Source organism: Cryptomeria japonica, chromosome 4 (genome assembly GCF_030272615.1).
Source record: "Cryptomeria japonica chromosome 4, Sugi_1.0, whole genome shotgun sequence".
NCBI lineage: Eukaryota > Viridiplantae > Streptophyta > Pinopsida > Cupressales > Cupressaceae > Cryptomeria > Cryptomeria japonica.
This window is the reverse complement of record NC_081408.1, coordinates 697,052,299-697,061,219: the sequence shown is the minus strand read 5'-3', so window position 1 is coordinate 697,061,219 and position 8,921 is coordinate 697,052,299. Positions and strand designations below refer to the sequence as shown.

General features: G+C 35.2%; 1 long non-coding RNA gene across 1 annotated transcript; it reads left to right on the top strand.

Annotated features, from left to right (window-relative positions):
• Positions 1-1,307: 1,307 nt before the first annotated feature.
• On the top strand, positions 1,308-6,592 carry LOC131053908 (uncharacterized). The gene is made up of 4 exons (XR_009107790.1): positions 1,308-1,608; positions 3,946-4,025; positions 5,554-5,662; positions 5,976-6,592. It is a non-coding gene; the product is annotated as an uncharacterized LOC131053908 (long non-coding RNA).
• The last annotated feature ends 2,329 nt before the right edge of the window (positions 6,593-8,921 follow it).

Sequence of the window (8,921 nt, the reverse complement as noted above, 5' to 3'; positions counted from 1 at the left end):
CCCTTCCTTGGATCGCATCTGAAGCCCCCCTTCATTACCCTGGTAGAGAATTGTAAAGGAACCAATATCTGTATGAGGTAATAGCAGCTCCTCCTCCACAGATTTGGCATCAGAAAGGTAGTGAATTATTCGCATGATAGCTGTGTATTTTTCGAAATGAAAATGATAGAAATTCTCCACATCCAAGCCAAGACTGGCAAGAATTATTTTGCAGACCTTGAGTGCGAGCTCTGCCATAAGCAAAGAGTATTTTCGGAAGATCTCGCTGGAATTCGATCCAAGAACCGATTTTTATTTATGAGTTAGGGTTTGAATTTCAAATGTATAAAGAAACAGAAACCCTCACAATTTAACATACCTGAAAATCGTTGATCTTCCCTCCTATGGCCATCTCTTGTTGCTCAATTCCTGAATCGAATCAGATTCTGTTAAATTTAACATGGTGAAGATCTCTGTCTTGGGATTGCGATGATAGCCCGTTGCTGGATCACAAGTGAGGGTTTTTTCTTTGGCTTCTGCTGGCACAGAACATAGTTGACGGCTCTGGAACTCCACTTGTTAAAGAAAATCAATTGGAATTCCGTGGTTTTCGATGTAGAAAAATCCCCATTCTTTGTAGGCTTCTCTCACCACCACTAAGACAGGGTTGTTTTTAAGGCAATTTAAGTCTTCGCAATGAAAGTCGGACGGAAATTGTGAAATGTCGATCAGAGGGAGATCGACATGAGATTGCAGCGAGGAAGGCATGATTTGAGGATTTGAGATATCATAGGAAAATTAAAAGAAAACTTAGTCCAGGGAATTCTTAGTGGTGATGAGTTACTAAGATTTACTATTATTAGGTTAAATCTAATGCGGGCTCATCTCAAACTGCCTCTCAACTTAATTGCCTGCCAAAACCTGCCAAGAATGTCTTCCACCAATACTACTATACTGCCAAATCAGCACGTCAAATTTTTTGTAAATGCGTTTTGTGTTTACGGATAGTATTGATCCCATTGTAGATTGCCTCTCGACGAAATAATGTAGTTTTGTGACTACTAAAGCAGCTGGGTGTTTTCAGCAGGTTGTTGTTTCTCTATTCTCTTTGTAATCTTTTAGATTGCTTACTCCAATAATTGAAAAAAAAAAGATTTTTAGGGTGCCAAGTAATCATATGAGATCACATGTTATAAATTTAGAAAAACTATATATATTATTTTGAATTAGGATTCAAAAACAAATTTATTTTCTAAAATTAGCATTATCCTTTATTTTATTTTATTTTTATTTTTTTAAATCTTAATTTGCCGATAGGCAATTCCTTGTGGGGTTGGGCCCCCACTGGAATTGTCTCACGCCGTGAAATCGTGAATTTTCCGTTGCTGTCGAAATTTTTACCGAAAGGCTTTCTGCGATAGCTGCTACAACGCGTGGTTAGGGTTTGTATTCCAGCTATGGTGGTTCTGAGTTGTATTGCGTTTTCATATTTTGATGAATCAACAAAGTCGACCGTTTATGACGCACGGAGAAGACGAAATGGAGCGAATCCCCCAACGCAAAATTCATGAACTGAGCGATAGCGAGTTGAAGAACGGAGCATAGCCCGCGTAAAGATCTTTCTGCATGGTGAGTGAAACGAAGCTTTATGCAATGCCTTATGCGATTTACTGTTTTTCAATGTCGTAACCCTGCAAATTTGGGGGTTTTACTTTCCAGCGCGAAATTCATGATCTTCTTTGCTCATCTGTGGACTTAATATAATTTCTGCAACATCCCCTTTTTCAGTATTTGGGAAAGCTGAAAATTCTCAATTTCACTGCTGTCGTTGGGAACTTTGATCTTTCAAGAGGGATTTTGAAATTCTTTTCTCTTTGTATTTTTTCTCAGGTGTTTTGTTTTGAAGAATCGCCTTTCAAGCTACACCATCTGTGTGTTGTCTTTCTCACTGATGTTGCCTTTATATATTTATTTTAGGTTCCACACTGTTTTTGATTTAGAATTTTGTCTATGGCTTGCTCAGCCTCCCCATTTCTCATATGTTGTTGAAAAATCCAAAAATTAAATCCCCTTCCTACAAGCTTCTAATAAAAATGCATTTATCTCGAATTTGATATTTCAAAAATTGTGCATCTTACAATAAAAAAAACTTAGTTACGACATGCTATTTACATATGCACAGTTTATGGCTCCATGTTGCAGTCTGATCTGAGATCTACTTGGCTATCTCGTCATTTGTTTTCTCAACCTTTGACCTTAGCACCCCTGTATACTTTTGGTACATTATTCTTTTGCAGTTTAAAGGGCTATCCTTGACGGTAATATGATGTCTGTGAATGATTTTCAGAAAATTCTTGCTCATCTTGCTGAGCAGGGAACTTTTAATTGATGTGCTATCAGATAGTCACTTCCATTTCAGAAGTTTTGTCTTTATTTTATAGAAATCTTCCACTTATTATGTTACCTGGTTCTAAGTTCTTTATTCAGCCTCATTTTCATAAGTGAACTGTGCTTTACAATTTTGCCAATGGGGATGGCATCCTGAATTTTGTTATGGTCTCTTAACTATTGTAAAGGCTGTCTATTATTCTTGGTACTTTTATAACAAATTTCTCGATCTGATCTGTGCTGCAAGTTGAAAAGCTTGACCTTTATATTCACCTTTGTTTGACAGTGCTATTAACAACTTAATGTTCTGTCTATGGACTGTGTTTTGCCATACATTCATGCTGTCGCCTTAAGTAGTTGTTGTTACCATTAATGGACTACTATTGACTCTGTTTTGATGCGCTGAATCTTGTCTATCCCTGCTCTGATTTGTGGTGTCTCATCTGAACATGTAAATTGTTCTTTGTGGACTGCTACAGCTTATATCCTTGGGGCTGTGACTGTTACAAACCTCCTGAAACTTCCACCGACTCTCTAATAAATATATATATATATATATATATTAGAAGCAAGGAACTACACACACATTTCGACTGAATCCTCTGTTCTCTGCAATAAAAAGGCGATATATTTGCAAAGGAGAAGCAAGGAACTACACAGACATTTCGACTGAATCCTCCATTCTCTGCAATAAAAAGGTGATATATTTGCAAAGGAGAAGCAATTGAGCAATCGATTTTGTTTTGGCCAACTTGTGGAATACTGGTGAGAAAATGGAAGGGTACAAAGACATGAATGCCATAACAGCTGCCTTGATTATGAGCTCATCTATAATGCTCTCTGTATCTGTTCTATAAACTAACGATTTGCACAAAACAAATATGATTGTCTTGCGAGCATTTGTATCTACCATTATATTACCCAAGATAAGATATCTAATGAATTTGAATGTAAATGATAAAGTTGTCTCAGACAATTAAATTACATAAGCAACAGTATTGTTATGCATAATAGACAGTGACAGTAATAATATCATATACTATATCAACCATTTCAAGTGATCCATAAGCAACAAACAATAGTCACTTGAAGAAACGGGATATCTGTGAAGTCGAAGGTTTCGAAGTCCTAAAGCTATACAACACCAGCAACAGAGTTTTAAGCATAATTTTTTGTTTTTTTCAGAATTGATAAGCAACATACTATTCCTTTAACGTGTTACTTAATTACATGTTCTGTATGTTCATCATGGAAATGATATTTTTCAAAATTTGTGCCCATTTTTATACTTGAAAACGATGGTAGATGCGAAAGGGTCGCTGCTTAGGTGCAAAATGTTGTTAATTAAAAGGGACTGGTAATTGCTTTTCTTTATATTGCTGATAATGGACTTATGATTTTTGCAGGAATTTATCAACTCTAAAGTAGCTTATTTTACTAATTGAGTAGTTGGAACACAAGATTATTGCAAGTTGAATAATCATCTTGTTAATCTAAGTGCCACTTTTTTTATTCTTCTTGTTTTCAATTTGATATTTATTGTTTATTTATAAATTGAGTAGAAATTATCATACACAGATATGAACCAAAGGATTCCTCAAATAACGACAAATCTCAAGGAAACACAACTTCATTTTTGATCCCTTATGTGTCTTCAGGTAAAAACACTTTCCTTTACATTTCTAATTGTCAAATGGACTTTATCTTAGTATAATTCGAGTCCATCCATAAATTTCAGTACGTTGATTTGTAATTACTTTCTTTATCTTATTATAATTCAAGCCCATCCATAAATTATAGTACATTGAATTGCAATTACTTTCATCACTGTTTCCATGTCATTCAATACATGCTTCCTGCCTTTTGTATTCTGAGCTCAATTCCTTTGTCTGTTCCAATATGCAATGTTCTATGTATATTATATTGTAATGTTCCTATTTGGTTCAAAGCTTGCTTGTGAAGGTGTTTATGCTTTTCTCGTTGAATACTGCAATTAGATTGCTGACTCCAGTGCTCAAGGGGCCACCAATCACCCTAAACATGCCCTTCCCACTGAATACTGCAATCAGATGGCTGACTCCAACGCGCAAGGAACCACCAATCACCCTAAACAAATGCAAGATCAAAAAGAACTAAGTCAAAAAAGAAGCCGAACATATTATGCCAATCATAAGGAGCAAATAGCTATACGTAGGCATGTGAAAAGAAAAGAACAAAACGAAACTAACCCTGTGAACAGAAAATTTGCAAATGTGACAAATCCTCAAGCCCACCCAAAACTACAAGTACAAGAACGATATCAAACAAAGCAAACAATGGGGTTGAATGCTAATGCTAGATTCATGATAGCAATGAAAATCTTTTGTAGGAAAATAGACGTGCTTTCTAACTTGGAAGTATGTAACATATGCAAAGAGTCATACCTAGGTATGCTTTCACACTCATCATGCCAAACCCCCACCTATAGGAGATGCATTAATGAAAAGGTCGTACACCGGTTCTCACTACACAATAACATGAACCCAGGGGATCAACCTATTATGCTGAAGATATTGACGCAAGTAGAAGAAATGCTCATTGCTAGAGTGAACCCGATATTACAGGTTACCCATACTATTGGAAGCCAGTATAAATACAGTGGCCATACAATTAGCTTCCAGCCAGCTGCTTGTTTCTAAGCTGTCTCTGTTTCTTTCTTCATCGATGGGCCCCTGGGAATGGAAAAAAGCTAGAACAGAGCCTAGAGAGGTTTGAAAGGTCATGAAACAAGGGGGGCAACCTTAACTTATGGATCGGTCAAGTCACTAAAGTTAGTCCCAGGCCCCCATAGAATTGTAGGGCCTATCAAGCCCCTTCCAATTGGGTCCGATCTTGCTCTCAATGGCAAAGCATCCACCCAACTCTTCTTTCTCAATTCCCGTGTGTGGGGATGGGTGGGGGGTTCTTCAACTAGTTTTTGTTCAACATGTGTGTTTGAAATTCGCATTAACTAGCCAGAATACTTTGTTATTTTTACCATCATTAGAGTGAGAAAAGTGTTAATTGTTTATTTTTTATCAGCGTTAAAAATTATAATGGTATGCCCACTCTGCTCCTTCTCTAGAAACATGATTTGAAGGCCTAGATTTCTTTTTTTATTGATGTAGAATTTATGATTTACTCCATGAAAACTAACGGATCATACAGGAAATTGAACGAGGTGAAGCACACCAGCTAGAGGAATATGTGGACTGGAGAAACAAACCTGTGGATAAATCCAAACATGGCAGAATCCTTGCTGGAGCTTTTGTTCTCTGTAAGCATTCGGAAAAACGTTGAATTTGTGATCTATAATTTAGGTGTTTCTAAATTTGGTTGTGTGATTTTTTAGTATCAATATATCGGATCAGGATGTTAAGAAAATTAATGAAAATGTAAAATTATAAGTATCGATCTTCTTCATTTTTTCAATAATATTTGTAGTTGTAGAGCTCTTAGTAAGTCCACTTCTCTATGTTCTTTCTCTTCAGGCTTCTCTTGAGTTGTGCAGCTTATTTTCATTCTTAGTCTACATCCATGAAATATTCAGACTTGTTTAGATTATGATTTTATGTTCATGAAATATGCAGGGTTGGGTGTTATTAACAGTACAAGCACATTTTCCTTCACTAAAGTTGGGATTTGCAAGTAGGTGGAAGGTTGACAAGCTATAATTCTCTACACTGGTCTGTATCTCGTGGCTCTTGGTGTTGGAGGCATTAAGGGCTCTCTGCCTGTTCATAGGGTAGAACAATTCGATGAGAATGATGGAAAAGAGATGCTAGCAGTAACATTTGTAGTGTGGGTACAAGACAATAAGGGCTGGTTCTGGGGATTTGTCCTCTCTATCGTGAGCATTGCACTTGTATTAGCAAACCAAGAGATAACAGCAGTAGGTCTAATTGCTATCGGCAATACAAATTGGACCTTCTTGAGGTCCAACCGCTAGTTAGTAATTAGCCGATAGACTATTTAGCGTGGGCATAGCCCGCCCACCGGTATTGTCTCACGCATCCATAAAAGTCTCACACCATAGCTGCGGTTTTCTTTTTTTCGTCCTTTTCAAACAGTTGTATTTTAGCACTCCTATTATTGTGGGGATTATACTGTACACTTGGAGGAGAATATTCTGTGGGCTAAGAGATTTGGTCCCTTAACAGCTTGGTTTTCCTACTTTTTAATATTTATTTTGTGAAGGCTTATGTAATTTTATAATAATTATCCAAGGTATAATTTGAATTTCTTTTAACAACAATAATAAATAAATAAATTTAGAATTAGATTATTAATATTCTTAGTTGAAATTATATTTAATTACTAATAAAATATAAAATATATTTCTATATTATCCACAATTTTCTAATTCTTAATTTTTAAGATCTATATTTTTCTTTGTAAAAAAATTTAGATGATGTAAAGAGGTGTCGTTTTCACATTCATGCTTCATTTGATGGTTGGTTATATTTGCCGGTAAAATGGAAATATTAGTGCAGTAGAATATTTCAATTAAATTAATTTTGATATTAGAAAAGAATTAAGGGACTCAGTATCATGTAGTATTGGACAACTTTTAAGGGTAAATGGTTTGTAACAGAAATATTAATTAAAAGGTATATATTAATATTTTGTTTTATAATTAATAGAAAGAAAGTAAGATTAAATTTTTTTTTTTGAAATTATAGTCTATCTTCAACTATATTCATATGTAATTTTTAATTTAAATCTTATTATTAAAGATAATGGTAAAAAGAACAATAGTTTATAACAATGATTTACAAATATTATTACAAATATTACATTGTGAGAGAAAAAATAAATTTACAATAAAAAATTTAGATAATGAAAGTAACGTAACTTACTAAAAATTTTTGGTGAAAAGTAAAAATAACATTCAAATTAGAATGCATATAATTTTCCTGTCTTCCCGCGTTTTCCCTTTTCAATCTGGAAATCTTTTCCCTTTACTTGACGTAAGTGGAGTAACTGTCTCGCAATAATTCTAAGGGCTGGGTCGACCGTGCCGCATTAATTCAGTTGTGTTGTATGCTCCGCTGTATGTGCTGTACAGCGTTTGTTGAATTAATGTGGTGTCAGTCATTTAACTCTGTTCTTGGGGCAATTTTAACCGCTTTTTTAAACAGGTTGAAATAGGACAAACACAATGCAGTAAAATAGCATTAAAAGAATCATATTTAGAAAAAGCGAGAAGTTTGAATCACTGAGAATCATATTTAGAAAAAGCGAGAAGTTTGAATCACTGAGAGCAGAAACGTTTAATAGCGTGTTAACAATGGTGTTCCATGTCAGGACCTAAAAATCTACCGCTCACGCGAAAATCTGTGTTAAATCCAAGTTATTTGAAAAGACAACAAATGTCCAAGTTATTTGAAAAGACAACAAATGGAAGTGCAACACTCATTTAAAATATTTTTGTACTTTCCAATCAGATTTTTCAAAACTGGCGATGCAGATGTCAACTTCTATCGCAGCTATTCTAGTTTCAAAACGGACTTTTCGTACAGCGTGTTAGTGATAGGTTAGTCAATTGCGACCATACAGTTTAAAACGCGCCACTAACACCCGTGTTAGTCAATCCGTACTGTCTTTTTGGAACTAGAATAGATGCGTCCAACTTCCACGATCGCATTAATCAATCGCAATTGTTAATTGCAAAATCGACGGTTTAAAACACGGACTATTGAAACTCTTTATGTTAAATGCTCACAACAATCGGTCTTTGCTTATTTTCGATGCTCACAACAGTTGGTCACAACAGTCGGTCTTTGCTTATTTTCGAGCTCCACGTATGTCAGGAGTGCATCAATAAATGTATTATAAACTCCATATGACAAAATATCTGGACGGTTCAAGACCCTTCCATTCAAATTGTTCCTGGACCATTTTTGGGAATTGCGACACCAAAAATCTTCCCGAACAAAACTCAATTTGGTCTGTGGTCGCAATAATATTAATTTGAACCCTAACAATCATTAAATCGTCTGTAAGTGATGAGTTCTAAATGGGATTTCTTGTGTAATTACCATTGCTTTATATCAGTTACTTCGAAATCTGAAAATCCAAGTGAATGGATTCAAGAGCTTTGTCAAATCAATAAGCGTCGAACCAGATTTTTCTCAGATCTCATTTCTTTGATTTTGATAGTTTGTAGAACTAGGGAGAGGATCTAATAGTTGAATGTGTTTTAATTGTTGTGATAGAAGTTGTTGATTTAATATTTTCATACATGTTGATTTAATGATCAATTTTTGTATAACATTGGACCACTAATTGTGACTTTAAAGTTGTTATTGCTGATGATGAGTACCAATAATTGAATGAAATATACCCCTTTCATCATGAAAAACAACCAATCATGTGATGCCACATCAGCTGCACAAGTATTGGGGTACCTTTTGCACGCCTATTGGTCTCACATTTTTTTGGGGTTGTTTTGGACACCTTGGCAAAAAACATGCTGATGTTGCATCATATTTGATGATGTGGACCTGAAACCTTATTTATAATGAAGGGAATTG